Source organism: Lolium rigidum, chromosome 3 (assembly GCF_022539505.1).
Source record: "Lolium rigidum isolate FL_2022 chromosome 3, APGP_CSIRO_Lrig_0.1, whole genome shotgun sequence".
NCBI lineage: Eukaryota > Viridiplantae > Streptophyta > Magnoliopsida > Poales > Poaceae > Lolium > Lolium rigidum.
Genome location: NC_061510.1, coordinates 250425217 through 250449695, shown reverse-complemented (window position 1 = coordinate 250449695; position 24479 = coordinate 250425217). Strand labels below are relative to the sequence as shown.

Here is a 24479-nt window from a genome sequence, read left to right as displayed (position 1 = left end):
GGTGGCCGTGCACGGCACCAACAACGCAGGCGCAAAGAGGAGGAACGCGAGCGCAAGTGCCGCTAGCTGCTCCTGCCATTGCTTACAGCTTCTCTCCATGATATATGTATATGAATCTTCCTTGAGCTAGCCCTTGTGATTCTGAGGCTCTGAGCTTTGTCTTGTGCTTCCTTGCAGTGGATGTCCCGGGGCCTAATTATAGCAATATTGCCCTCAACCAACCATGAGGCACTGCCAGGAAGGGATCACTAGTGGTGGATAACAGATCGATTAATCACCACTAGGGAGTTTGGATTTGGTCCCCTCGCTGCTGCTTGCTTCGCGCTACGCCGTACGTGTATGCTCTTGCTTCGCGCTACGCCGTGCCGACTTGCTAAAGTCTCTCGTAAATTAAAGCAGCTCTGTGCTTGCGGCGCACTGGAATTGCATGAAAAGGAAACGTCAACTGTGTTATTAGTGTTATTCCTTTGGCGAGAGCCCCGTGACCTGAAGAATCTGGTGGCTGTTGAAGCTAGGAATTCCCACATTCAAGGTTGATGCATGAACCAAGGATTGCCAATGACACGGAAATATCTAGCTAGGCAGCTTGCCCGCCCGCCCGCCCGTGAGAACCAAGCATGGCCGCAATAACATAGGGAGAAACCATATGGAATTGAACACGTACGGTCGCAGTCCATTTCAGTCCCTGCACTAGTTCAATGGTCGACTCCAATTAGATGGCAATGTCGGCGTATTTGAAGGTCGTAATCAAGTGCCCAAGAATGATATCTCTGCTTTCGCATGCTGCAAGGCCACGATAACAGGCATCAAAGTTAGTGGGAAGCTTAGCCGATAACTTTTGACCCTGTGGTCTTGCAAGGACGAGCCTTAGGTAGCGAAATGCAAGAGATATTCTGTTTCCTCCTGATCTTTTTCTTTCTTTCTTTTTTTAGATGCAAAAAAGGAGCAGAACCCGCTGCTTCCATTAAAATGCAACCAAAATGTCACAAGGATCCAGCTGTGAACTCAAATCTCTCAACAGCACAGTTTAAAGCCCACTCACGGCAAAATATCGAAAAATGCCAGGAAAAAGGCACTTCGGAACCAGGGCGAAGCTAGAAAAAAACAACCCTGGTGCACAACTTTATACTATATACTTCGACTCGAAACAATGTATATGTAACTAAACAAAAAATCTAATAACGTCAATAATGTATTTGAATAGCCTTAGTCAGAACCAAGACTTGGTGGCTAGATCTCAATATCAATATTAGCTTGTTCACCTAGGTTCGAATCATAGGTAAATCTTTTGGATAAGACGGGTGACCATCCGCAAGAAAAAAAAAACATGCACAACCATATACTATATACTTCGACGGACAGGAATTTGGTGAGTGCCAGTGCTTCCTCCACTTTCAGTTTTTTTAAAATTTTAAAATCTTAAACTTTTATGTTTTTAAAAATTATGGCGTTAAATATGTAGATAGATATGTTCGTGAAAAGTGTATGCAAAAAGTCCCGGTAAAAAATACTTTAAATTTTGGAAAATACAAAAAAACAAATTTCTGACTAAAGGATACACTATTGTAATACTAACTTACTACCATTAACTGTTAGAAATTTGTCTTTTTATATTATTCAAAATACAAAGTATTTTTTAACAGGACTTTCTTTTGCATACACCCCACCGTTTATATCTATCTATATATTTAACGTCATAATTTTTGAGACATAGAAACGTGAGATTTTAACATTTTCAAAAAAATTAAAGTGAGGAGAGCACTGATCTCATGTGTCAAAGACACTTTCCGATACTTCGACTCGAAACAACGTATATGTAACTAAACCAAAAATCTAATAACGTGCTTGTACGTTCACCCAGGTTTGAATCACTTTTTGATAAGACGGGTGACCATCCGCAAGAAAAAATCATGCGAACAGGCTTCATCTCGCAACAAAATAAGCCAAGAGAGGAATCCTTTTCGCTAGACTTAGTATACATATTTCACAGAACAAACGACACGCCATACAATAACAAAAAGTGATGAGCTATTTTTCATAGACATGAATAAATAAGTTATAATGTTAATATGATTATCGATGCAATTATGCAAATTGGTTTTCATAAATTTCATCCCTGAAAAGCTAGCCGTGGCAACAAACAACACGAGTTCTACATTCAAAAGATGATAAATTAATTGATGGCAAGTACCAAAAAATGTTTCTCGTTTCCACCAAATTTCTCTTCAAAAAACTCACCAACAACTCGTATATATACCAAAGACTAATTTAATAAAGAGAATTATATACTAAACACATCTTGCACAAGGGATTTTAAAATTCAGAAAAAATAGCAAAGACGAACAACTTATGCCCTAATCAGTGGGAATTAGGGCCTCAGCCGCTTAAGGTATCTTATTCATTGTACCTTGGAGGCTTGGACTGAGATTGAAGTTGGTGGAAGATGAATGCTCTGCCTTACTGCTGGAGGCTGGGCGCAGGTGATCGACTGAGCTCTTGACTTGGTTCACCGTCAAGACGTCGACAATGAAATGAACAAGCCGAACACAGCCCTTGCTTTTCCCACTACGGGTGGCGCGGGAGCCATCGCCGCTTCATCCGTCACTCAAGTGAAAAAGCGTCAGGCTTCATCTGTAGCTGGAAAGGAGGATGGAGGAGGTAGTCAGAAGAAACGCCGCTCACCTTCGAAAGGTGATCGCCATTTGTTCTTTTGTGAAGCATACTCATAATATATTTTTTTTGTAGAAAGAGGAGCATTGTGTTAACGCATACATATTCGCTGCAGATGAGGCGGTGGAAGACGAAGATGTCGCCAAGCGTCTTGCTGAGCGGGCTAAAGAAGTGCATACCACCGCAGAAAAATATTTCCAAGGGATGGTAATCTATGGGCCAAAGTTCCCGACCGAGATGATCCCGCCTGTTGCTAATGACAAGCCGGGCAAGAAGTCGAAGCTCCATCTTCCCATGAAAGACTTCATCTCCGAGGTTCGCATGGACTTGAAAGCCATACATAGTCACATAAGGAGGAGACCCTTCAACAAGGAAAACGTCATCAGCGTGATCCAGTTAGCCACGACTTACTGGTAGAGGGAGTATGGAGCATTATACCCCGATGACTTGTGTAAGTTGGACTCCGTGTTGAAATCTTTGGCCCATCGTCTAGAAGGGACGGTCAATCCAAGAGATTATGAGTAACATGTTGTGGCCCTCGCAGAAAAGGAGGCACGTCCTTTTCTCAAGAAGCTGGAAGCTGCCTATTCTGGCGTGTTTGGCCAGCTTTGCAGGTGATCTCCCAACACTGGTCGAACACGTCGGAGTAGGCAGCTTCAAGCTTCTTGAGGAAGGGACGCACCTCCTTTTCTACGAGGGACACATCTTGTTCCACATAATCGTCTGGATTGACCATCCCTTCTAGGCGATGGGCAAAGGATTTCAGCACGGAGTCCAACTTGCACAAAGTCTTCGGGGTACAATACCCCACACTCTCTCCCAGAAAGTTGTGGCTAGCCGGATCGCGCTGATGACGTTTTCCTTGTTGAAGGGTATCCTCCTTAGGTGACGCTGGATGGCTTTCAAGTACATGCGTACAATCCCCGCATTTCGCTCGGAGGTGAAGTCCGTCATGGGAAGATGGAGCTTCGGCTTCTCGCCCGGCTTATCCTCAACAACATCCGTGATCATCTCGACCGGAAACTTTCGCCCATAGATTACCATCCCTTGGAAATATTTATCCGCGGTGGCATGCAGTTCTTTAGCCCGCTCGGCGAGATGCTTGGTGACATTCTCGTCTTCCACCGCCTCATTTGCAGAGGATATGGATACGTTAATATAATGATCCTTTCTATAACAAAATATTATAAGTAAGCTTCACAAAAGAATAAATGGCGATCACCTTTTGCAGGTGAGCAGGGTTTCTTCGGACTCTCTCCTGCATCCTTTCTATCTACAGATGAAGCCTAGAGCTTTTTCTCTTGGGCGGCGGATGAAGCGGTGATGGCTCCTGCATCACCCGTAGTTAGCAAAGCAAGGACTGTGATCGGCTTGTTCATTTCATTGGCAACGTCTTGACGGTGAACCAACTCGGGAGCTCAGTCGATCACCTGAGGCCCGTCCCTTGAGATGGGAGATCTCATCCAAGTTATCCTATGGAGAGACATGCAAATACTTTAAAAGGATGTAGATGCAAATGCTCTAGCCTATGGAGAGACATGCAAGTACTTTAAAAAGATGTAGATGCAAATGCTCTAGAAAGAAAGATACACTAATCATACCATGATACCATAGGGATGGTGAGTGATGCATCAATCTCCGCCGCATTATCATTGCGGTTTCCTTTCACTTCTACTGCCTTGGCCGGAGCAAAAGCGGCAGTCGGTGTACGGTGCCGCTCGACTGCCAAGCGCGACTTGACGGTGGAGACGGTGGTGGCCTGGGTGATGAAATATAAGTTGCAGGCCTGGGTTTCGTCCTTCTCCATGGGACAGGTGATGACTCCTTAGACGACCCGTGGTCACGCCGGCCGTCTGGGATCACTGCGTCGGACACGCCGATTGCCCGATGGCAGTCAGGCTTTGGCTTGGCCGGTGGAAGACGCATCAAGATTTTGGCTTTGCTCCTGTCTTCGGAGCCTGACTTCTTGGGAACGTCACCACCGTCACGCTTAATTCATGGTTCGGTTTCCGATCTGTACATGAAAAATACAACTTAGTACACACGTATACAAGGCTGCTACTAGACCAATCTTACCATTTGACCTACGTGAAAAAGCGATGGTCACATGAAGTAAGCATGCATGAAGGCGTGCTACCGCTAATCAATCTATCGCGTGCCTTTTTATGCACGGCTATAATGCTGGATGTGATGAAAACTAGCCTGACATGCTTGAGTTTCTGAAGAAAAAAAAAAGAAAAAAAAAAGGAAGAAGGAAGAGATCGGTAATACCTTTTCTCTCTGTATTGAAACGAGAAGGCAGCGGCTCAGCTTGATGGCGTTGGGATGGGAAAGTCCCCGAGGGCTATCGATCGTTATATAGCCCCATAAAAAAATCTGAACAGACTTAGGGCTAGAGATCGATCCTGATCCGCCCTTGTAACAAACCTGCTGCCGGCGTGCAAGATCTAGCTGGTGCGGAATAGATAATGCAGGATCTTAAAGTTGTTGGAAAAAAAGTACTCCCTCCGGTTCATATTAATTGACTCTAATATGGATGTATCTAGACACATTTTAATTCTAGATACATTCATATTGAAGTCAATTAATATGAATCAGAGGGAGTACAAGTTTTCAACGGCAGACCAATGTCGCCCATCATTAAAAAAAAAAGGAGGCTGCAAACAAAATGCGCCGTTTAAGTTTGTTTTCTCACCAAGTCGAGTTTGATCTGCTTCGTGCTCGAACTCAACTTGGTGAGGGGGCATTTGTTCGACATGATTTTGTATCCGGCAAACAAAAATCATGCGGTATTTTAGGTGTGCAATACACGTATCAATACACATGAGGGGGCGGCCGTACAAGTGCTTATGGCTGTTTATGCTAATCACTTATTTAACTGTGTTTTGGCTATACATTCACATTGATCAATCTTTTTTCCCGGAGAGATCAATCCATTGCTAGCTCACCAATGCAAGGCTTTAGAGCATCTCAAGCGGGCAGGCGCGTTAAATTAACCACCGATATACCGCGCGCTTGGCGTTTTTCCTCCTCTGGCAGGCGCTGCAAAAAGCTGCGCGATGCAAAAAAAATTATCGCGGGCGGGGCGTTGCGCTATTCGCCGCGACATATCTCGAGCATTGACATACAACCGCGTGCTATTGCTTTCGTTCGCGCGCGACCCTCAACTGCCACTCTGAAAAACCCCCCGCGCGCGCAACCTCCATCATGGAACAATCATCGCCGGCGTTGTTCCATCATGGAGAGCGCATCCGAGACTCCACTAACTCCTCCCTACTCGGTCCCCGCCTCCGGTGGAGAAGTTCCGCCGCAGGCCGCGCCAAACCTTAGCGCTGGCGCCAGCGGCGGGAGCAATGTTGCTGCTAGCAATTTCGCTGGGAGTTCTGCCCCTGCTTGTGTCCTCTTCGTGCCGTCGTGGCCGATGCAGATGCCACCACCCGCGTCGAAGGTCACATGCGACAAGTGCGGCGATGCGGCAGCGGGTCTCAGTCGACCCAAGAAGGCATCGAAGAAGGCGACGATGGCGCGGACGAGGGCGCCATCTTCCCGCGATCCGCCATCATCCCACACACCGCCTCGTCCATGGTTGAGGCACCGAAAGGTAGGAAGGCCGGAGATGATGGAGAGGAAGGCCGGAGATGATGACATAGCAATAGCAATGGAGATTGGAGAGGATGATTAATGCAAGGCTAGAAGCAAATGAGAATAGGAAGATGGCTGGCAGCTTGGAGGCCGAGGCCGAGGCATGGAGGACCGCATTGGAGGAGAGAATGGCACCGCCGAGGAGAGGAAGGTTGCATTGGAGGAGAAGAAGTTTGCCATGGAAAAGCATCAACGCCTATTGGGGAGAGAGAGAGAGAGAGAGAGAGAGAGAGAGAGAGAGAGAGAGAGAGAGAGAGAGAGATGTTTTTCAAAGACACTTCTAACATGGATGAAAGGCAATTGAAATATATAAACCTTGCTCTCGATGAAGTGTTGGTCAAAAAAATACAAATGGCAAACTATTTGAAGAACATGGGTGGCATGGGAGGAGGCATGGGTGGCATGGGAGGAGCCATGGGTGTCATGGGAGGGATAAATGCCATGGGAGGGATGGGAGGCTTCGGAGGGATGAATGCCATGGGAGGCATGGGTGGCTTCGGACTCTTTGGAGGCATGATGAATGCACCGGCGAGTGAAGTTGGAGGCATGGGTGGCTATGGAGAAGGCATGGGTGGCTATGGAGAAGGCATGGGTGCACCGTCGGGGGGTTTCATGGCCTCCATGAATCCTCCTTCAAGTGATCAAACAATCGTCCAAGAGTCCAATGATGAAGAAGGATAAAATGGAGATGGCCATGAGGATGAGGATGTTGAAAAATGATGTGTTTGTGTTAGACTTGGTTTTATGTGGTGTTGAACTTGCTTATCCTTTGTATTGAACTTGTGATGCATTTGAACTACACTATTTTGGATGAAACGTGGACTTTTGCAATCATTTGTTCTTGATTTTTAGTTGGTTTGTTTGATCTTGTTGAATATATACAATTGTGCATATGTTGTTTGCGCCGTAGTTTGCAGCGCCTGGTGGAGGCCGTTTTTTCAGCTGCAATACGCGTATTGTAAACTGCAGCGTTCAGTGAAGCTCTCGCCGGTGCCGTGCGCTCCATCCGCATAGCGCACGCTCTAAAATCGTTTTACAGCGCCGCGTTATACAACGCCCGCGCTCTTACGCGCACGTACAAGCTATACACCCACCAGGATAGGCAGGAGGCTCGATCGCCTAGTGCAACACGTTTCTGTACTTGGGCCAGGATTTTCTAGGTTTTTACCCTTTTTCTCTTATTCGGTTTGTTGGCTGCGGATTCAGGCGTGATTTTCTAGGTTTTTACCATTTTGTAGCAGGTTTTTTTATATTTAACCTGGTTTATTCTTTCCCCTTTTTCCATACTTTTCTACAGTATGATTTTTTTCAGATTATGAAAAAAAAATTACTTTTAAAAAATGGTCATATTTTTTTAAAAATTGAATTGTAATAAATGTTACTTTTCTAAACAAATGTTTGATTTTGAAAACCATTCTATTTTAAAAATACTTCCATTTATAAACCGTTTGATTTTACGAAAATTTCTCAGATTTGGACAAACGCTTTTTAAATAAAAAAATACTTACAAATTTTAAATTTGAACATTTTTTAGATGCAAACAAATTTTAAGTATGGACAATTTCAGAATATGAACAAATTTTAAATTTGAACATTTTTACAATCTGAAAAAATTTAATATATGAACTTTTTCAAAATATAATTTTTACAAATTTGAACATTTTGTGTATTTGGACAAATTTTAAATATGAACAATTTCAAAATCTAGACAAACTTAAATTTGAACATTTTTTTATCCGAACAAAATTTTATATGTGAAGATTTCAAAATCTGAACGAATTTCACTTTGAAGATATTTTAGATATAATCTTCAAATTTAAACAGTTTTCAAATATAAACATTTATTCTAGATAAAGAAAAGAAAATCTAAAAAAAGAAAAATTAGCCAAAAGTTACGTAGATATCAGCAGCGCACCAATTCAACGGAAGTAAGTAGCAAGTCCCAGCGTACTCCTCTTTAATTATTTCAAGATAATATTCATAAAGAAGTGTACATGGAGATTTTTCAAGATAAATTATGAAGTGAAGTGAAAAAATGTATTGGAAAGATGCATCTCTCCTCTTTAATTATTTCTCCTCTAGTGAGCTAAGTGCTTGTATAAAACAAGGAGGACATGTGGTCAATATTATTGGGTTTGATTTCCGTGCGATGAGAGAGAAGCAATGAAAGTGCATTGAGAAGATAAGAGTACGCTCTTTTGTGGATAAAGTATAGAGCTAGATGTCCACTTATTTGTAAACGGAGGGAGTACATACATAACTTGGGCCAAACCCATCTTAAGCCGCACATCCGATTCCCTAAGCGGAGCCGACCGGGACCGCCGCTTAAGGCGATCAACACGAGCTCTCCAAGCTGGTTGCATGGTTAATTAGGGCGTGATAGGTTGCTCGCATGGAAATTTGGCGTTTTGGTCTGTCGCATGTAAATGGCCTAACTGTTACCGTATCACTGAAAATAAGCCTTGGAACAACTTTGATACTTTGTTTGGATGCCAATAATTTTACTTGGTCTCAAGTGGTGAAGAGGCGAAGGCCACCCACCCATCTAAGCTGACAAGGTCAGACATCTTCATCATCGGACATCGACGAGTCGGAGAGTACGTCTAAGCATCACCAGAGCGAAGGACGTACTGTCCCACTTTCCACTTCATCATCGAATCACCATCGTCTACACCAAGCGCATGGAGAATGCGAAACTTGAAGACGACGACCATTGCAGCTGCTTAATCGGAGGTGGTCTGCGATGTTGAATCACGGACGTAATTAATCGGGAGTCTTCCGTGGCCTCGTGAACCAGAACACACAATCGCCCAAGTCATATCGGTCGCGCTAGCAGGTCATGGAGCGCATATGTAAAGGAATCTTGTAATTTTGTTTCTCCATTGAGGGATCAATAAAAGTACATGTTTCCTATGTTATTTCTATACTTATATGGCACGCCCGCATATTCATTTTCCCCTTGACCTGTAGAGATATAATATTTAGTTGACCATTTATTATTTCTCGTGTCAAACATGAGGAAAAACTAGCCATAGGGGAAAGAACTTTGTCCTTCGTTGTATTAGCTTGAAGAAGAAGGTGAGCCTTCATGGCGTTCAGGAGACCTTCGTGGTAGTCTGCGTGTCTCCAACGTGACATACCTCACTTCGTGTGAGGAGACACAATAATACATCTACGTCTCTGCATGTCTCGGTTACCTTTATACTGGAGTTCACTTTTCTTGTGAGTGGAGTACTTATATTATGCTATCATTTGTATTACATATATCTTGTGCCTATCTTTTCTAGCTTAAGTTATTATTGTTGCACTTAGTTGACCATAGCGTATTTTGATTTTATGCTTGTAAAATAAACTTTAGTTCAATTTTGCATTGTTACATGCCAAATCAGGGCCGCCGGTGAAGTAAGATCTCAACCATGATGCTTCATCATGAATTCATGATTGCATGAGAAATTAAAAAGGTTATGGAAGAGGCAAAATGCAATAGGGATGAGAAGAAATAAACGAGAGGTCACAATGATAAGCTTTATTGACCTCTAAAATGGAGCTCTTAACTTGTAGAGACCAATGCCCAGTGAAGACTTCTAAATTTAACTAGCTAAACATGCCCGCATCGCCACGCCACCTACATGGCATTGTTGAACGGCGTCATTAGTCCTTGTGTCATGTTGTTATTTCAGAGTTAGTTGTGGGAACTAAAAGAACGTTGACATATCAGGTACTCCCTCTCACAGTTTATTATTTATTATGCGTGTCTGTACCCTAGTCGTAAATTTGATCAAGGTAGCATCAGTTATATGTTATAAAAATTATATCATTAGAAAGTTTAGATGTTCTAATTTCTAATGATATAATTTTTGCGTTATATAATTTAAATTATATAGATCAAATTGGCGATCTAGGAATACGGGGAAGACTAGTAAACTGAGACGGAGGGAGTATATATCATGGTTATTGGAGATCGTACTTCCTTTCTACTACAACTTATATATTTATTTACTAAACTTGGAACATGCTATTTAAATAGATTATTTCCAGGATGGGTTTATTATAAGAAATAGCAATTCAGAGATCAAGGCGCCAACTGAAAAATAGGGCAATGCAAAAACTCCAAGGATATGGACATTAAATTGTCTTTATTTACTGAAAAGAAAATATAATCTTTGAAAAACAAAATGGATTCTGATGAAGTTGGAGACGGCATATCCGACCAAGTGAACCCTGCATATCTGCCTTGAGCAGCATTGTCATGTGCCGCTTGATGAACTCTGCCATCATCTCCTCATCCCTTTTGAACTTATCGCTTCTTGCTCCACGAAAGTGAACCCTGCGGTTACCTGTCGTGAAACAAGCGGCCGGCACGTGTTGCGGATGACGGAGATGACATGCCCCACCATCGACCGCAGCAGCAGCCGGCATCCACCCAAGGGATGACCCTGAGCAAACCTAAGGTTCCTGAGCAACATCTGAGGGGGGGGGGGGGGGGGAGGAGGTGCGAGGCTGCCATCAGAACCCGCGATGATTTGGCCTTGATCCAGCCACCGTCGTTGTCCGACCGCTGCCTCTCCATTCCGGCAGCCACTGGCCCTTCCCCAGGGTTTTTATTTCAAAAATGTCCTTACCCAACCTTCTCCGCCTCATTTTGGTCGCCAGCCGGCGCACCTCCTCACCTAGGCTTACCCAAGCCACCACGTCGCTGCTCCCTGGTCCCAATCAGGTCAACGGACAGCCGTTTTAGGCACCGCTATTCATGGGGTTGTCCATGCTCATGCTGCTAGTGCCCTGAGCTCCTTGATCAGCACAAGCACGCCTCCGATCTATATCGTGAGGGTTGACCGGAAAAGGAGGCCATCGAAGATATAGGGAAACTTACCTACCTTAGGGACCCATCCTGCGCCCGCGCGTCCGGATGGGTCCAATCGGACAAAAATGCGGCCCAGCGTGCGGACCCATCCCAAAAACGGATGGCCGCGGCGTCCGGGACGATCCAAACCTGGCCCAAATCTGGGACGAGTTTGCGTGGCCGCGGACGTCGATTGTTGGCCGCTCGCGTCCTCCCCTCCTCCCCTTGTCCTCCCCTGGCCCGCCTGTCTGTCTACCAAAACACAACTTCCTTGCACACATCTCCCGCCGCTCCGCCGCCACCCAAGGACCGGCGATTTGGGAGCGGCGTCGATGCCGGCCACCGTCGTCGAGAGGCCGTCAAGCGGGGCGGAACCATAGGTCGCGGCCCCGCGCTTCTTTCGCGTCGTCGTCGCAGAGTCGGAGGACGCCGTGGCCGTCGCTGTTGTCCTCTCACCATCGCGAGACCTCCCGCCGTTAGCAGCTGCGTCGTTGTCGCCGGAGGTGAGCTCTCGTTCACCGTGTTTCTAGACCGCAAGTCGGCCGGGACGGCCATTGCCTGCAGGTCCCTACGGAGGCATTGGTGGCCTCCGCTTGCGAGGTGTTCGATGAAATGGGCGATCTAAAAATTGCCCCTTTCCATCTGTAGATCATGGTGGACAGTGACGACGACTACTTCTTCAAGAACTTCATCGACACGTCGTCAGACGAGGAGTCCGACGACGAATTTTTCACGGACGCTGTGCCGATCAGCCACGACCACGTTGTCTCCCAGATCCCCGTGTACCGGGGGTCCTTGCCGGGGCGCGCGGCCGCCTTGGACCGCAAAAGAGAACGCGACCACGACCAGCTCTTCACCGACTACTTCCAACCCAAGGCATTGTTCACGCCGGCCATGTTTCGCCGTCGTTTTCGGATGTCCAGACATTGTTCCGCCGAATAATGGATGGTGTCAAGGCCTACGACGACTACTTCTGCGCGAAAGTGGATGCAATTGGCAAGGTAGGCCTCTCTTCGTACCAGAAATGCACGACATCGATTAGGATGCTCGCATATGGTGGTGCCGATGATTTCGTAGATGAGTACACGCGCATGAGTGAGTCCACCTGCTTGGAAGCGATGTACAGGTTCTGCAGAGCAGTGATCAGTTCGTTCGGATAACAGTATCTCCGGCAACCTACTGCAGAGGACACAGCTCGTCTGATGTCAATCAGCGCTTCCAGGGGGTTTCCTGGAATGCTTGGCAACATAGACTGCATGCACTGGAAGTGGAAGAACTGCCCATTTGGTTGGCAGGGGGCATACAGCGGCCATTCTGAGGAGTGGAAGAACTTTGTCATTGATTACGTGGACAATGTACTTATGTAATAAAATTTGAGCATTTGGACTATTTTATATATTTTTTATAATTTATTATGCTTTTATAGTGAATTTACAAGCAAATAGCTACTATAGAGCGCCGCGATCCAAATCTGCCGCGTTGGGCGCAGCGCGCGACCCAAACAGACGCGCGGACGTGGGGCTCCTCCCGCGCGTCCGCGCGGCCACCCAAACAGCCCAAAACGGACGGCACAGCACGTCCGTTTGGGTCGCAGGGTTGGAGATGCCCTTAGAGCATCTCTAGGAGAGTCCGTATATGTGCGAACCGAAAATCTGAAGTTCGGTCTCCTGAACTGTTCAGTATAGTTGTACTTTGTTACGCCATTTTTTGCTCCGATCGCGCAACATTCGTCAAATAATTTACATTAAACTTGCAAAATACGTAGCAGTTCTAGCTACATTCGATAATTTTAGACCTAAACTACTAGATTTAAGCCCCGAATTGTCACTGGGGCAGTTCTTGCAGCGGCGGAGGGTTTTCCACGCCGGCGACTCCTACGCGATGATGAGCTCGGCCACCTCGAACGCCGCCGCCTCCGCAGAGCTCCCGCAGGCTAGAAGCGGCCCGGCTGCGTCGTCGTCGTTGTCGCCGCGCGGGGAAGCGCTGGCAGCGGTGGGCTGCACGAGCCGGCAGGAGCGCCTCCTCGGCTTCTCTTTCGCGCGCCTCCTCGCCCGATGTCCGGCGCGCGAAAGCACACGGCCACTTCCGTGCCGTCCGCTTCCAAGCGCCGTCGGAGCGCACCCGCCTCTCCCGCTTCCAAGCGCCATCGGAGCGCACCCGCCTTACCCGCTCCGCCTCCGACCGTACACCCAGCGGACGCGGAGCTGGCTTCCCGCCGTCGATTCGGCCCCCTCCCCTACCTACGTGTCTTGCGCAGCCCATGGCAGACGCATGTGTGGTGGCGGCAGCAGCGAAGCGGCGTCAGCGACGACAGAATTGCTAGCCGAAGAGGAGGGGAAGCGGCGGCAGCGGAAGTGGTAGAGGCGGAGGGGAGTAGGGTTTAGAGACCGAACTCCCCTCCACGACCCCTTTTAATAGGGGGGCAGCCGCCGAGTTTCTCGGACCCCCGAACTCGTTTTACGGGTCATGCCGCGAGTTCAGGCTCCATCCACACTTTTTCGGTTTCGGCTTGTTTTATGGGTGATGCTCCTAGGCATAGACTGTTCATCGACCAGCAGACGCTTTCATCCCTAACGGAAATTTAAGGAATTTGTGATGCAAATTTGCCCAGGGTCGAAAAACAGGAGTCTGTATTCCGTCAAAACTTGGAAAGATATAATCAGACCCAGGGTAAGTAGTTACAGGTACGTTTTTCTTTCAGGAATCGAAGTACACAGAATTTCATTGTCCTTATCACAGTGCGACATTTTTCCATTATTTTGGAGGAGACTCTGAAGCAACAAAATAAAGGTGAGTCCTTTCAAGCTCTGAAGCAACTTACAGTTTATACAGCTTGGAAACCAAGAAAACAGAAAATCAATTTCCCTTAAGTTAACAACAAGCATGGACATATCAAAGTCTTCATCAATGTTACCATGTTCCACCAGAAGCGATTACGTTTCAAACATGCTGCTCTAACAGCCCAATCTCATGGCCCGTGCTTCGGTAGGTAGGTAGAGCTTCAGAAGATCGCCCATGTTGCCTTCTCCAGCTGCAATCGGGAAGCCACTCTAACTGCGGATGGTATGAAGTATGAACAGCATCGGTAGTTTGCTCCATGGATTATGCCTCAGACATCCAAGGAACCAAGCTGATTAAGCAAATTTGGTTTTGACAAGGTACAGTTTGATCACCAACAGGCATTCAAAACAATTTGTTGAGAGATAATAACATGAAAAAAACACACCATGTATGTATGTGAAGAATCTTGCCAAGAGGCTCCGTAAGAGCAAGGTGCCCTCCCTCCTATTCAAGCTTGACATCCGCAAGGTCTTTGACTCCGTGCGATGGGACTACATCCTCGAGCTTCTTACAAGACTTGGCTTCCCGCCTAAATTCCGTGATTGGATTGCCGCCTTGTTTTGCACGGCATCCTCGAGGATCCTTCTTAACGGGGTTCCCGGGTTGCCCATTTATCATGGGAAGGGGCTTAGGCAAGGAGACCCGTTGTCGCCGCTTCTCTTTGTCCTTGCCATAGACCCACTCCAACAGATCCTTGAGTTGGCCACTCAACACAACCTTCTTCACAAGATTAGAGGAAGAGGAACCGTTTTCCGCACTTCTTTATATGCGGACGATGCGGCCGTCTTCATGCTCCCCTTAAAGGAGGACATCCTAAACCTCTCCGCCATTCTTGACTATTTCGGTGAAGCGACCGGTCTTCATACTAACTTCCAAAAAAGCTCGGTCATTCCAATACATTGCCATGAAGTCGATCTTGATGATGTTCTTGGGAGATTGCCGGTCATCCACACGTCCTTTCCTATCAAATACTTGGGGCTCCCTCTTTCGGTTTGGGAACTTAAAAGAGTGGATTTCCAACCTCTTGAGGACAAAATGGCCGGCAAGCTCGTCACTTGGGATGGTAAGAACATCAATCCGGCCGGTAGAGGAGCCCTTATCAAGTCCGTTCTCACCTCCCAAGCTATTTTCCATCTCACTCCTCTTAGACTTCCACCGGGGTGTGTGGCTTCCATGAACAAGATTGAACGAGCTTTTCTTTGGGCCGGAACAAAGGAGATCACCGGAGGAAAATGCAAGTTAAATTGGGAGGCGGTTTGTAGGCCGAAAAGCCTTGGAGGCTTAGGCATCCTCCACATTGACAAATTTGCGAGGGCTCTTCGCTTAAGGTGGCCTTGGTACGAATGGAGGCACCCAACCAAGCTTTGGGTGGGAATGGGCAACCCATGTGACGAGGTTGACATGAACCTCTTCTATGCTTCAACTTCTATCTCCATTGGGAATGGCAAGATTGCTAGTTTTTGGGAATCTCCTTGGCTCAATGACACAAAGCCCAAAGACATAGCTCCGCTTATATATGAAGCTTCTACTAGGAAGAGATGGAAGGTAAACCAAGCATTGACGGATCATGCTTGGGTTAAAAAAATCAAGATGGACACAAACCTCACCATCCAACATTTGCATTAGTACATTCAGCTATGGACTCTTCTCCGAGACATTCATCTCAATGAGCTTCTTGAGGACACTATCACTTGGACCACCACCGTAAATGGAGAGTACTCCACGACCGTGGCTTACAAAGCACAATTCTTCGACGCCGTGACTACCAACATGAACTGGTTGGTTTGGAAGGCTTGGCCCCCCCAAAGATCAAGTTCTTCGCTTGGTTGGCCCTCCATAATAGGCTTTGGACGGCGGACCGGCTAGCGAGGAGGGTAGAACAAATTGCGGTCGGTGTCCGCTTTGCAACCAAACTGAAGAGACGACAGCACACCTTCTCTCCCATTGTCTTTGGGGGATGGTGAAAAGTTGAATTGGCATTCCTTCCATCCACCTCGATGCGTGAACGGACGATCTCACCCTTGAGGGTTGGTGGTCCAAGTTGTTGAATGAGGCTTCGAACAATCGTAAGGCCTTGTCCTCCATTATCTTCTTGTTAGTTGGACCATTTGGAAGGAGCGGAATGCTAGAATTTTCAACCATAAGTCCGCACCAACTGCCGCCCTCCTCAACATCATCAAATCAGAAGTGAAGCTCTGGGTTGCCACGGGTGCAAAGTGTTTAAGTTTTGTAATAACGGGAGAGTAATCCATTAGCTTCCTTTCGAGTGTTTTTCCTTTGTGAACCTTCAGTCTTGTCTAAACTCTTCCCCTTAATTAATGAATAGTGGCAAATCTTTTGCCACTCGTTTCAAAAAAAAAAAACACACCACAGATGCAAAAACCAGGCATGTAAGTTAAGCATTGCATCAGACATCCAAGGAAGGATCTAGCAGCATTAGCTCTCAAGCCTGGCAGGGCGAAAGCTCTTAGGCGGCAACTGCGAATGTTTTGAGAAACAAGCCTTAAATTTATCATCATTTGCAGTGCAACATTAACAAAACATGCCACAAAACAATGAAATATATTGAATGGGGAAAATATTAAAGCTCAGACATCCAAGGAAGGAATTAGCAGCATTAACTCTCAAGCCTGGCAGGGCGAAAGCTCTTAGGCGGCAACTGCGAATGTTTTGAGAAACAAGCCTAAATTTTATCATCATCGCCATATCATTCCCAGTGTCAACTCAACTATCAACCAAATTATGTAAGTTATTAGTTATTACAGAAGCATGTAGTCACCATTTCCGGCTCTGCTAACCGATTGAACTGCAGTCACAGGTTCCTATCAACATGTGAAACGAAATACATCTCTATTTGGGCCCAATCAAAATCTTCAGTCAGTGCTCGCAGTTACCAGAGACGTGGTATCAGGCCTAACATATAGAGATAATAAGACTTAAATAGCAGAACAAGCAAGCTTACACAGAATCCCTCAGTGACCCGCTTAAAATCACGCACACATCTGAATCAATCCAGCTGCAAATGGAGACTCCGGACCTGACCAAACCACAAAGGTAATGGTCGAAGGCAGGACAGTTGCAGTGGAGAGAAGCAGCTGTTGTTTACAGTGTCATACGGCACTTCCTATGGTCCGAGCTCCTCACCAGGATATTGTAAGATGGAACAATTTTCAACAAAATTCAAATTGTTTATTAAGACAGTAAAATTGATAGTAGTATTCAGTTTATTATGCCTCAGAAAGCCGCAAAAATATCGTCATTTGGAATCTGACGGTAATTCCAACATATAGCTAATCATCATGGGCTTTAAACTGCTGATACAAATAAAATTATTAAAACGACAGAAAGAAGATTTGGAAAAGCCCGGTATCATCAGAATATAAATGCCTTCTCATTCACAGGTAAATAGGCACTGTGTCAGAAGGTGTCCTAAGATTATTTCGAGGTTTCGTCCTCTGATACCGAAGAAATCAAGCAAAAGCGAAAACAGCAAACATAAAAATCACTGATCTCATATGGATTCAGATGCAAAGATGACATCATACGGCCGGCTCAAGCCAACCTCGGATCAAGTGTTGGATATGCATAATTACCTCCTCACTATCCAAATAGATCTTGTAGATATGAAGTGGGTAAAGGCAAACGAACAATCAAGAGCCAAAAATAAAAAGATTTGAGGACGCGACATATTACTCAGTGGTGGCAATGTTTATTAGGTTCGATTCTGCCGGCGATTGTCGTCAATGCTTTCAGAAGAGGGAGCTTGTTATCCTCATCGTAACATCGTCCTCCAAATAAAATTACAGAAAGAAAAGAAGCAAGAACACAGATCCGGAGGAGAAAAACAGGTATCAGATGGCTCGGTTCAGCGGGATAATCGGCATACAAATCAACTCAAAACAAAGAGAAGACCTGTGATTTGGTCTGTTGAGCTTGAATATTTGCAAATCGTCACTGCCATCGACAGATGCAAAAGGTGCAAAAAAAGAACGAATACTACAATAGATCTTGCCGTGCAAAGATGGGAGAGATCGTGATTGGGGGGGAGTACGCTGGAGGCTGGAAGGGCTTCTCTTCGGCGGCGATGATATGATCTCTGTGGAGGGGCAGTTATACAGCGAGCGATTGCTGGGTTAGGGTTTAGGTCGCCGTGGGCTGTGATTTACATTGTAAACTTGGGCTGGATATGGATTGTCCTATCAGCTGTCTCGTTGACACACACCTGGGCTCTAAACGACCTGCATATTGCTTGTAGATATCCAATTCGGCCCATAGGGCTTCACACCCTTCGTGACCAAGTCCGGTGTCTCGCCGGATAGTCGGCGTGGTTCTTCTTTCTTCCATCTGAGGTTTAGGAACTTCTCAAAAAAAAAAAAAACTGAGGTTTAGGAGACTAAAAATCCCCAGTATGGTTGGAGGCATTGGATCGGAGAGTTGATTAGGGTATATAAAATGGTGGAGAAGACAATAGGTATAAGTGGTATAGTGCATTGTGGTTTCTTATTATCTCTATGTGTATCCCTTGATTGTTAATTTGGCAAACATAATATTAATTACACAACACAAAAATTATATTATTAGAATAACATATAACCTTTTTGTTGCTATATATTTTGTAGTATATATCTTGTATTATCACTGTTAAATTTACGATCTAAAAATGCGCGTAAGCCGTATGAACTGGAACGCATGAAGTACCAAATAATGAGGATTAATTGAATTTTAGCACTAGAGAAATGTGTTGATAAGGGAAGAAACATGATATAATAGAGAAAATCGTTTTATCTTATTTTCTGACGGATCATGCGTTAGCTAAGAAAAGAAAATCTTTTTTTTAACTCCTCCAACTAAACTAAAATTGAGAAAATAACTCTGCCAAATTGTACATGTCCTTGCGCAAGGAGAAAGAAAACTAAGGGATTCAACTCCAATTTGGCCCGGAAAAGGAATTGAAATGGAGTGAATTTCTTTTTGTTCATTGCATACTCCGTGATCGAACAAGACACGAGGCACCTATAGAGCCGAGTTCGTTCTTCCCATGCATTTTTGAAAAAAACTATTTGCACCCCGATAAAGGAAAATGAAAGAAGGCATGAAGTATTACAGAGAATTATAGGCTAGGGAGTTCCCAGGCCCTCGGGCGAAGTGGATAAAAGGCTCGTTTCTAGGTAGCCGACCGAACTAGGAAAAACATCGTGTATGAGCAGCCATGGCGACAATGGGGGCGACAAGTTCAAAGAGGGTGAGCCTAGAGTCGATGAAGACAGATTTTGCCCCGACCGGAGAAGCACACAAGTTTTACAAAGATGCATGATCCGGCTACGCGAAAGGAGGGACATTTTCGTGGCGCCTCCAAGAAGGTATACAGCGTCGAAGACGTCATCATAACCAGCATCGGCCACCGTCATGAGGCCGTATAGAGGAAACAAACCAGACACACCGCCGATAACATCTCCTCGAGTGGTGTCGGCCCAAGGAAACTATGCGACCTAAGCCCAAGAGCACCTATGCCGAGCTCATGGCTGACACCAACCGCGCCGATCAAGAGACCCACAGCTCCAATATAGCACGATAGCATGTCCATACCACCCTGGTCCATCCCAACTCAAAGACTGTCCTAGCAAACACCCTACCAAGAGCATGACAAGGCGACGGCGAGAGACGTGTGCTACAGACCACCACCACCGAGTCGCATGCGCAACCACGGCAGGCAACAACCGAGAACCAACGAGCGCTATCCACCGCTGAAGCAGGGTCGACAACAATGCCTATACCTGAAGCAGAGACAACCAAATTGCCTAGGGCTATCACTCGGCATCCAAAGCCACGCCGCCCCGCTGCCCTCACGGCCAGGAACGCGAACCATGCACGGCCGCCGCTCAGAGAGACAACGTCGAAGACCACCACTCGGAGCCGCCGCTCTGGCGCCCTGGAGCCCCTACTGTGGCCACCAGTAGCGGCATCTTCCGACAGATCCTGATCCACCCGTCCCCGCCAGGGAGAGGGCGGCCACTGAAGTCGCTGGAGAAGCGCAGGCCCAGAGGAAGCCTCGGAGCAAAGACCTAGCACCAGAGAGCCCCGTGCAATGACCCCCCCCTTCCTGTGGCTGCGCAGAGGAGCCGAAGGGCCAAACTCCCCACCACCCCCCTTCACCGGTGTCGTGGTCTTTGACCGGCAACACCTCCGAAGGCGGCGAGGATGGGAGGAAGGGCGGATGGGGGGACGGGGGAGGGTTAGGGTTTCGTGTGGAGGATATGACGCAAGGTGCCATCACATTTTTTTCATAAGCACTTATACGGGTCGCAACATATAAATAGATGGTCGCTCATGATATATTTACAACTGGCTGGTTGGAGGCATAATAGTAGATCGAGAGAGGTCTAGATGCCACATGCTTTTACTTTTCGGATGATTGATTTTTGTATCAACCTTATGCGATCCATGAGATGTAATAACTTGATATTTTGAACTCCGTAATAAAATGCATGTGTATCCATCAACTGATACAAAGGCTAGGACTTTATCATTTAAAAGAAACTCCATATATGCTTCCCATATATTTAGTTAGTACAATAGTACACGTAATGAGATAACTCATGGCAATCCTTTGCCATCCATTGAGAGTTCACGACACTTTTTGTGTAGCTATTTGAATCCTCTAAAGAATGTTCCGGAACTACCAGCGGAAACAATTTTGAAGGGAAAATCGGTGACGCTCTCCATCTCCTTGGTGCCTTACAGTCAAAAGAAGAAACGGCCTGATAAACCTTGATGTCCACCACCTTCTGGTTGGGTTAAACTAATTATGGATGGATCTTACAAAGTGGAGGACTGTTCGGCAGGTTTGGGTATGATTCTACGCGATGATTCTGGTCATATAATTTTCTCAGCTTGTCGGTCTCTGTTGAGGTGTGAGGATGCGCTAGAAGCATAAATACAAGCATGCTTGGAAGGATTAATGCTATCTCTTCAATATAGTGAGTTGCCAATCATCATTGACACGGATTGTTCCCAGCTGGTTGCGGCGGTCCAAGATCACTCTCTTGATCGATCATCACTCATGCATCTTTTTTGGCGATTAAACGCGTGTCTAGTCAAAATAGAATTTGCAATTTTGTAAAAGTGGATAGGTCATAGATTAGGGTTAGTCACTGCCTCGCTAATTTAGCGAGAGCAGAAAGCCATACTGTTATATGGCTAGGTTCATGCCTGGTATCATGCTTCAGGAGCTGGAACTTGAGCGTTATGTAACCTTTTCTGAGTAATGAAATCCCATTTACCCGCAAAAAAAAATAGTACACTCGTAGTGGATTTTTTTTTAACCATGCAGAAATGCTGCATGTGTTATATTAGAAGAGGGAAAGCCTTATAAAAAAGGCTGCAGTTTTACAGAAGAGTCAACCAAAGGGTGAAAAAGAAACACACAGATAAAACAGAAAAAACAAGAGCATGCTTAGTAGAAAAAGAGCTAGACTCCTGGAAGTTGTAGGCGACCTAAACTTGGTAGCGACCAAAGCATCGCTTCTGAATGTGTTGTGGTAATCTTGATCTGCTCTGCTTCCACCACTCGCGGAGCGGAAGATCCATTACCGGAGTAATTTGTTGCAAATTTGCCCAGGTAAGGATGCTGTCCCAAATTATATATACCACCCTGTGAACAAGTGGTGAGCATTCTCATCTGCTACATTGCATAGAACACATTTATCATTGTGAGGGAGATTACACTTTGCTAAGTGATCCGTGGTCCAGACTCTGCCACGAGTAAACAGCCAAGCAGCCATCTTGCATCGCAAGGAGGCCCATGCTTTTCATCAACCGGAGTTGACAGAGAGCACAAAGGTTTCTTCTTCCGCTCGAAGATTCCAAGAGCACCGGACTTTGAAGGCCGTGTTCATTATTTCTATATTGAGTATGCCGAGTCCACCCAACAGTTTAGCATGGCATACTGTATTTCAATTTACAGTATCTGTTCCCTCCACGGCATTTTCCTCCCTCCACAGCATTTGTTCCCTTCCATAAGAAAAGCCCTTCTTATTTTGTCAATCGCCTTGAAGACCACTTCTGCTCCGGTGCTCCTCCCCTGATTTTTTTTTGGGTGCGTTAAACACAACAACGGTGGAAATCTTCCAATTCCTATACATAAGAGGGGCCACGATCGTAATTTTAGTGTAGGTCCACCATCCATACAACCTTGTACATGCCCGTATGGTCCATGTTGTGTTGTACCTCGTTTTTGTACGACGTGGGGCTGTACTTAGACGAATGAGATCGTTAATTGATCACCGTGACCTCTTTTTTTTTCTTACGCGAGGTACAGATACCGTATCAATACAGACGGGTATACATGAGCTAAATATTAGGTTTCGGTAGACCCAACACACAAAAAAGAACCAACTATTACCCTTTAACTTCCCGTTTAGGGGGGAGCACCGGAGCAAGGCTCCTTGAAGACCCATGGCGGCGGGTCCAATGATAACAGATGAAAGATGGCAATAGCGCTGAGGACGGATTGAACTATGATGAGCCTCCGTCCTTGTGTTAGCATAAACGATAGTAGATATTGTTGGATAATTAGGCACAATTTTCATGATTAATTCCAGAATATAAAGCATGACGAAAGTAACTACTAACATGTGAAACTCGAACATACTAGATGCAGTGATCAACATGAACAGTAGCGGAGCAAACGGTACAACATCCATCGCTAAACAGATCGAGATATGTCGCACGTACCGATCTGGTGGAGGTGGCGGTGGAGGTGTAGCAGACGATGTCGCAGCAGTAACGTTGTTGATGACAACGTTGTTGACAACGGGGACGATGGGTCGAAGTAGACGGCGTTGAAGACGACGGTAGGCAGCACCGCCCGACTTGGACGGAAGGCGACCCGTGATGAAGAGCTTGAGCAGTCGCGCAGAGCGCTTCCCAAAAACCTAAATCGCCCTCTCCCGTACGGGATCGCAAGGACGAGCGGTTCCGGAGACCTGCTCTCCCGTTCGCCGATGCACGTCGGCGCGCGGGATGGAGTAGGCTACGATGGCGGCGCAAGCGAGAGAGGTGGAAACCCTAACTCGTGTATTAGATGTATTTCGCGGTAGCCGGGCAAGAGATTATATAGGCTCGGGAAACCCTAGGCAACGTGGGCCACGCCCACGTCGCACGAACGTTTCGAGTCGGTTACAGATAGGCCACGATCCGGGAGCGACCCGAACCGACTAACTGTGACGCGTCCGTCTAGGACTCTGTTCGTTTTCCTGAGGTGCAAAAAGTAAGGAAAGTCTCGGCTCGAGGCTCAATCCACTCAACACGAGCGCGGCGCGCGCGTCGTGACGAGTCGTGTCGTGTCGTGTCGTGTCGAGTCGAGTCGAGACGAGCGAGCGAGGAGGAGGAGGAGCGCGCGCGTGTAGCACTCCTATTCTCACTCACTTACTAGTGGTGGAACAACCCACCTTATAAGGTGGTCTAACTTCCTCCCAACTTTCCATGTGGGACTAAACTTCCCACCTCTTGCCACTCCCTAGTGAGCTGCCACCAACTTGGGCTCAAACTCACATGGCTGCCACTATGTGGGCTTTGAGATTTATAGGAAAAACTGAAATCTAATTTGGGCCATTAAAAGTGGGCCCAATATTTCAACAATCCCCCACCAGATCTTAAATCCCCATTTAGAGATTTACCAATACTCACTGCTTGTTTATATACCAGTGTTTCAGCGGAGACTCGTTAAGTTGAACTTCCGCCTAGAACCTTAAGCTACATCCATTCACACTTGAACAATGGACTAAGCCTTGAATTGCAAGTTTTGCGTGAACAGGGTTTCACTCAAAGTCATGACCAGTACATGGCTGCCAGTGTTATCACCAGATTTTGGCTAAATCAGGAGGTGGGCCGCGATCAAGATGGGCTTGAAAGATTACACATGGAAGATCTATGAAGCGGCCTTGCACGGAGAATTTGGGCTAAGTTGCCCGTGTATCTTTAATTATGGTAGATTGTATCTAGATTAAAAGTTAGAGTTTATCTCGTGCACGGTTTAGTGCACGCCCACATTAGAAAGTCCGCTGGACTATAAATATGTATCTAGGGTTTATGGAATAAACAACAACTCACGTTCAACCCAAAACAAACCAATCTCGGCGCATCGCCAACTCCTTCGTCTCGAGGGTTTCTATCAGGTAAGCGACATGCTGCCTAGATCGCATCTTGCGATCTAGGCAGCACAAGCCCCACGTTGTTCATGCGTTGCTCGTACTGAAGCGCTTTTGATGGCGAGCAACGTAGTTATCATAGATGTGTTAGGGTTAGCATTGTTCTTCGTTTAAGCATGCTTACGTAGTGCAACCCTTGCATATCTAGCCGCCCTCGCACCTATCTCAGGTGTGGGGGCGGCACCCCCTTGATCATTATTTAGTAGATCTGATCCGTTACGATTGCTCCTTGTTCTACAAGGATTAGTTTAATATCCGCAATAGTTAGGCCTTAC

General features: G+C 46.2%; 9 non-coding genes across 9 annotated transcripts; all 9 read right to left on the bottom strand.

The window, feature by feature from the left end:
• Nucleotides 1–16399: 16399 nt before the first annotated feature.
• Nucleotides 16400–16520, bottom strand: LOC124704772. Its single transcript, XR_007003660.1, has one exon. It is a non-coding gene; the product is annotated as a small nucleolar RNA SNORD14 (small nucleolar RNA).
• A 60-nt stretch (nt 16521–16580) lies between these two features.
• LOC124704775 lies at nt 16581–16701 on the bottom strand. The gene has a single exon (XR_007003663.1). It is a non-coding gene; the product is annotated as a small nucleolar RNA SNORD14 (small nucleolar RNA).
• A 62-nt stretch (nt 16702–16763) lies between these two features.
• LOC124705025 lies at nt 16764–16910 on the bottom strand. Its single transcript, XR_007003875.1, has one exon. It is a non-coding gene; the product is annotated as a small nucleolar RNA snoR2/U65 (small nucleolar RNA).
• Nucleotides 16911–16963: 53 nt separating this feature from the next.
• On the bottom strand, nt 16964–17146 carry LOC124704971. Its single transcript, XR_007003825.1, has one exon. It is a non-coding gene; the product is annotated as a small nucleolar RNA Z112 (small nucleolar RNA).
• A 76-nt stretch (nt 17147–17222) lies between these two features.
• Nucleotides 17223–17303, bottom strand: LOC124704997. The gene has a single exon (XR_007003848.1). It is a non-coding gene; the product is annotated as a small nucleolar RNA snoR77Y (small nucleolar RNA).
• Nucleotides 17304–17361: 58 nt separating this feature from the next.
• On the bottom strand, nt 17362–17459 carry LOC124704974. The gene has a single exon (XR_007003827.1). It is a non-coding gene; the product is annotated as a small nucleolar RNA snoR31/Z110/Z27 (small nucleolar RNA).
• A 52-nt stretch (nt 17460–17511) lies between these two features.
• Nucleotides 17512–17603, bottom strand: LOC124705021. The gene has a single exon (XR_007003871.1). It is a non-coding gene; the product is annotated as a small nucleolar RNA snoR31 (small nucleolar RNA).
• Nucleotides 17604–17685: 82 nt separating this feature from the next.
• On the bottom strand, nt 17686–17782 carry LOC124704807. The gene has a single exon (XR_007003689.1). It is a non-coding gene; the product is annotated as a small nucleolar RNA R30/Z108 (small nucleolar RNA).
• A 68-nt stretch (nt 17783–17850) lies between these two features.
• Nucleotides 17851–17958, bottom strand: LOC124704985. Its single transcript, XR_007003837.1, has one exon. It is a non-coding gene; the product is annotated as a small nucleolar RNA Z107/R87 (small nucleolar RNA).
• Nucleotides 17959–24479: the final 6521 nt, after the last annotated feature.